General features: G+C 39.9%; 1 pseudogene across 1 annotated transcript; it reads left to right on the forward strand.

The window, feature by feature from the left end:
* The first annotated feature begins 3,512 nt into the window (after positions 1 to 3,512).
* On the forward strand, positions 3,513 to 4,300 carry LOC307106000 (myosin regulatory light chain 12A-like; annotated as a pseudogene). The gene has a single exon. The product of its transcript is annotated as a myosin regulatory light chain 12A-like (transcript).
* Positions 4,301 to 6,183: the final 1,883 nt, after the last annotated feature.

The raw sequence follows: 6,183 nt of genomic DNA on the forward strand, positions 1-6,183 counted from the left end.
AAAAGTTAACAAGGTCCTATTCTAAATTCTTAATGCCTGGGCTTCTAGCAAAGCCAGATCTCAGTTGCATTACTTCTAAGCTGTGTCTGGTTTGTTTTTTTTTAATGTATTAATTTTGTTTCCTAAAGTAATTTACTCAAGAAGTTCTATTAAGTATTGCAATGCCAATAAGTCTGAGTTATCCTGGCAATACCAAATATTTTGAAGACATTTACAGTCAAAGACATGTTTTGTTCTATTATCTCTCCCTTAGCTGGGGAAAAAAGAAGACTTGAGACAAATAGCAGGATTAGTGGGTCACAAAATAATTTACAACTTATGCTAAATCATGAACTTCTCATTGCTGTTTTCATGGTTTGTCATGCATAACATTTTTAGCAAGTCTGGCCTGAGATTTATGCAAGTTACTATTAGTCATTAGTATCCATAGGCCCTATCAAGTCAATGGTGTCTGCTTACTTGTTGGATATATTCTTTAAATGTACAAAGTTTCTGTATAGTCTATAACTGACAGAGTATAGACTACATTAGTCTACATTCTTCTCAATATATTCCAGAGTTATGACTTCTAAAAGCTTAGGTTGGCTGCACTTACAATAACTTATTTCTCCAAATCCACAGTGCTGCCACTGTTCTCCCAATCTCAGATAGAAATCTGAATGTTCCCTTTGAGTTGTCTCTTGTCCTAACACTTCTATTCCAACCATCACCATTTTATACCAGAAAAGGAATCACCTTTTCCTCACTCTTTCCACTACCATACCCTATGCCAGGCCACATCTCCTCTCTCCTGGTCAACTTAAAAGAGATAGTTCAAGATTTCACACACCAAGTTGCTGGCACACAGAGAGAATGAAAAGAGATCAGAGAGCTATCTCACAGTTTTCTCACAAACAAGGGCAGAAAGATAATATGGCCACCTGATGTACTGTCAGAGTAATACAATAATACTACTAGGCACCAGAGCAGAGTTCTCTGGCAATAAAACCAAGATGGAAAAGGAGAAAGGGCCTGGGATACTTTTAAGGCATGGAGTCAGTAGGAAGTTACTAGAGTAACTCCTTAGGAGTGATTAGGAGATTGTATAAAGAGCCTGGGAATGGTTTAAGGTTGTATAGACAGAGGTGGCACCAGGATTGCAAAAAACAGGTTCACTTCTTGTTCAAACTTGCCTGGATCCAGCCTTGCAGATCATGGCAAGGTCAAGAGGATTGGGCAAGGCCCTGAGGTACCAATGCTCTTTTTTTTTTTTATCACCTCTCTTCTGTATTTATTATACTTCACCTACAGTACTCTCTTACTCTCACTGACATTGCCCCACATATTCCTCTTTGCCCTAGAAGTCTATTTTAATGTAAAGAAATCCAAAAGTATCAAGTTTTAAAAGAAAATTACTGTTTTGTACTAAATCCCAAACCCTGTGCATGTTTGTGTCTGATTAAATCCTGGGCTTACATCTTAACACTAGAGGCCCGGTGCATGAAATTCGTGCACGGGGGCATGTGTCCCTCAGCTCAGCCTGCACCCTCTCTAATCTGGGACCCCTCAAGGGATGTCCGACTGCCCGTTTAAACAAGCAGTCGGACATCCCTGTCACAATCCAGGACTGCTGGCCCCCAACTGCTCGCCTGCCTGCCTTCCTGATTGCCCCTAACCACTTCTGCCTGCCAGCCTGATCACCCCCTAACCACTCCCATGCCAGCCTGATTGATGCCTAACTGCTCCCCTGCCAGCCTGTTTGCTCCTAACTTCCCTCCCCTGCAGGCCTGGTCACCCCTAACTGCCCTCCCCTGCAGGCCTGGTCCCCCCCAACTGCTCTCCCCTGCAGGCCTGGGTTCCCCCCAACTGCCCTTCCCTGCAGGCCCGGTCGCCCCCAACTTCCCTCCTCTGCTGGCCCGGTCACCCCTAACTGCCCTCCCCTGCAGGCTTGATCGCCCCCAACTGCCCTCCCTTGCAGGCCTGGACCTCCCAACTGCCCTCCCCTGTTGGCCTGATCTCCTCCAACTGCCCTCCCTTGCAGGCCTGGTCCCTCCCAGCTTCCTTCCCCTGCTGGCCATCTTGTGGTGGCCATTTGTGTCCACATGAGGGCAGCCATCTTTGACCACATGGGGACAGCCATCTTGTGTGTTGGAGTGATGGTCAATTTGCATATTACTCTTTTATTAGATAGGATAGAGACCTGGTGCATGGGTGGGGGCCAGCTGGTTTGCCCTGAAGGGTGTCCTGGATCAGGGAAGGGGTTCTCCTGTACAAAAGCCTAGGATTATACTCCTCCTCTTTATGTGTTATGGAAGAAGGTTTCGGCACAATATTAAGGGAGTTGATTTAATAACATTTTATGTGCCAAAAGAAGTAAAAAGTCTAACCCATGGGATGCTTTGTGCTTTCTTATTGTCTTGAATTGTGTAGGTGGGGGTTTTTCCTTAAAATATATTTTTTCATATGTATATGAAACACAATAGATTGGTGAACATAGAAGCAAGACTGCACATTTGCAAAGAGCTAAGACACATGCCCCCAAATAAAAAGGGGACTGGGCTGGTTTCAGCTGAAAGAACAACAATCATTTAAGACAACAGCCTGCCCTTTCAGCTGAAAATATGGGAAATGGAGTGGCACAAATGAGGGTCTTCCTTGACTGTCCCAAATATCTGTAGGATAATTAATGTGCCCTTCACCCTGCTTAATGGAAGCCACTGCTCCACTTCATTTAAATTCAAAAAGTAGAAATAGGGGGAAAAGGAGATTTTATATATGTATTTTTTATTAGAAAGTAATTCATGAGAAAAAATGTTTTAAATTAATGTTCACTGTAGAAAATCACAATGTACAAAAAAGATAAGGAAGAAAATAAAAATAGTTTAGAATTCTACCACCTAGGGAGATGTGTGCTGATAATATTTTCTTTTTCTTCCTATTATTTTTTTTCTTTAGCTCTAGACTGTCTTTGCTTAATATAAGAAGAAAACTGTCATTTGATGTTTGATGCTTTCAGCACTGCTAGGCAAGAAATTAATAAAAAATGCAAAAATAAAAGAGAAACAATAAGTGTACCCATTTGAACTGTGGGAAGCTGTACCAGCCTCCAGAACCAAATATTCAAAGAAAGAAAACAGTTGTGACAAATCAGCAGAGTGGAGGGGGAAGAACACATAGAACATTCCATCCTAGTGCTGTTTTACTGGTCCCGCACTCCTTGACCTTAGGAAAATTATTCTCCTTTTTCTTCATCTGTAAAATAGGGGAGTGCAGTTTAGCAATTCCACAAACATTATAAGGTATTTTGCCCTGTGCTGGAGACCAGAGATGACAGGCAGGAAACTGCTAGTCTAATCTAGTGGGTTTTGCAACTTAGAAATAAAATGTAGGTAAACTTTCATAATATTCCTGAAGTTCCTCCTGAGATTTAAAAGAAGATAATTTGAAAATTCTTGGTTTAGTTGCCAAGACACATGTTCCAAAATAAAAAGGGGACTGAGCTGTTTTCAGCTGAAAGAACAACAATCATTTAAGACAACGTCTGCCCTTTTGGCTGAAAATATGGGAAATGGAGTGGCACAAATGAGGGTCTTCCTTGACTGTCCCAAATATCTGCCCAAAGTTCCTCAGGTCCCGATATTCAGTAATATAGTATCACCCGAAGTCAAGTGCATCTTTAAGATACCACCACACTGGTTGTAGAAGGGTGGCAATAGCTGCAGCAAGGGCAATGAGAAGGGTCACTGAAGTTCTTGGTTCTCACAGCTGTGCAGGGATCTAACTGCCACCATGTCGAGCTGAGGGGCAAAGGTCAAGACCACCATGAAGCCATGCATCCCCCACCCCCACCACATGCAACATCCAGTACGTTTGCCATGTTTGACCAGACACAGATTCAGGAGTTCAAAGAGGCCTTCAACATGATTGATCAGAACAGAGATGGTTTCATTAACAAGGAAGATTTACATGGCATGCTTACCTCCCTGGAGAAGAATCCAACTGATGAGTCTCTAGATGCCATAATGAATGAGGCTCCTGGTTTCATAAATTTCACTATGTTTGTCTTGAAGTTTGGTGAAAACTTAAATGGCACAGATCCAGAAGATGTCATCAGGAATGCTTTTGCTTGCTTTGATGAAGAAGCAACTGGCACTACTCAGGAAGATTACCTGAGAGAGCAGCTGACAACAATGGGAAATCGGTTTACAGTCAAGGAAGTGGATGAGCTGTACAGAGAAGCACCTATTGACAAAAAGAGAAATTTCAATTACATTGAGTTCATGTGCATTTTTAACATGGAGCAAAAGACAAAGATGACTGAAAAGAACTCCATATTGTAGACAACCGTTCCTTGTCACCCCTTTGAGTACTTCTGAGACTTTCTCTTAGAGCCTATATCATGCCCTTAGATTTACAGCTTTTATCTTTCTCATAGTATTTATCCTCAGCCATTTTGGGTACATGCCTCTTTATAATCAGACTGGAAGTTGACTTTTTGTCATTTTCAGAATAAGAAATAGGGAAATTTAACTTATCAGCCACCCCCAATATAACTGCAATCTATACAGAGTAAAAACAGGATGGGGCAAAAGTAGGTTTCCAGTTATGAGTACATTAAACACAGAGTTTATTCTTGTATTATTTATTAATTATTATATTATTTTTCAAATGAACAACTATAAACCTACTTTTGCCTCACCCTGTATATTTTTTCAGAGAAAGTTATTCACTGATTTTTTCCTGAACAATAATTAAACTTTATGATAAAAACTTAAAAACACACACAATACCACCCTAAACCAGTATTAATCATTCTCATGCTGAGAGCAAATTTGTTAAGAGTCTTGGAGAATCCCACTTTCAAAGCCAATGGAAATCAGAGCTGAATATCCTGTCAATTCAATTATAAATTCCCTAAATACCAAGGGCCAAGCTGTCACGAAATTGGACAGTAAAAATCTATCCTTCCTCCTAATCTTCCTCCTGATCTTTCTTTCCTCAACCAGTTTCACCTTGATCGAGGAATTGAGCGACTTTAAAATTTCTCTTCCATTTCTTATTAAAAGCTATTGGAAAGTAGTAGAGGTAAATCGTTTACAGCTTAGTGTGTTTATCCCAAGAAAATGTGTAAAAAATCTGTATATGTAATTGTTTAACAGAAGTTTTTCTTCCTATTGAAGGAATTTTATATGTCAGTAAGTAGGTGGAAAAAATATATATTTAGAGGCAAGACAAAATGACCTTCTTCAGATCCCTAAATTTATGCCAGATATGAGGAGCCTTTGTCCAAGAGTCTTTTAAATGCTGAAACAATGTGGATTATGTCTCTACTATGTCTCTAAATTTCACTAATTAGGACCTCTTCTCTCCTTCTCCCTCTCTTGGACCTACATTTGAACATAGTTGTAACAACTAACAGAAAGACTACCTAATTATGACAAGCGCTAAAAGAAATGTAATATCAAAGAACCATTTCAAGAGGCAGAGAGGAGATTGTTTGCTTATCTTCTGTTTTTGTAGTAAGAATTTAGGGAAGATGTCTCAATTTAAATGAATTATAAATTGAATTAGTAATTGATATATTTACAAAGAAATTATTCTTCCAGATCACTGTTGTCCAACAGAACTTCCGTAATAATGGAAATGATCTATAACTGCAGTCTAATGGGTAGTCACCAGCTCATGTGGTTATTGAGCACTCAAAAATGGCACTTGAAATTCACAAACTAAATTTTTAATTTTTATTTAATTTTAGTTAATTTAAATTTATATAGCCACATGTGGCTAATAGATACTGCATTAACACAGTTCCATTTGATTCTTTATGCCAAATATGCTCTTCTGACCCTGACAAGGAAACTTCATCCAAGTAGGGTGAATGTCTTTAGAATTTCAGGTCTATTGTAATTACATTAGTTGTCAAGTCCAAAGCAGTTGCTATTGACAAACCAGAAGATCTACAGGATTGCCAAGGAATCCCTATTGGGAAAGCACAGGGCAAACCAGTATGGCTAGACTCTGGCCTAAGCCCATCCTTCAAAGGGATCCAGATAAAGCCAACTTAATGCTTATGTTTCTTTGAGCTCTACTGGGAGTTTTTCATGTTTCTACGTCAACCCTTATTACAGGATACCTTGAAAAGATAGCCCATGACCAAAATAGTGATAGCAACAGCTCTTTCTGACTAATGGAACTGGAGTACTG

The sequence above is a fragment of the Cnephaeus nilssonii genome (genome assembly GCF_951640355.1).
Source record: "Cnephaeus nilssonii genome assembly, chromosome: 10".
Taxonomy (NCBI): domain Eukaryota; kingdom Metazoa; phylum Chordata; class Mammalia; order Chiroptera; family Vespertilionidae; genus Cnephaeus; species Cnephaeus nilssonii.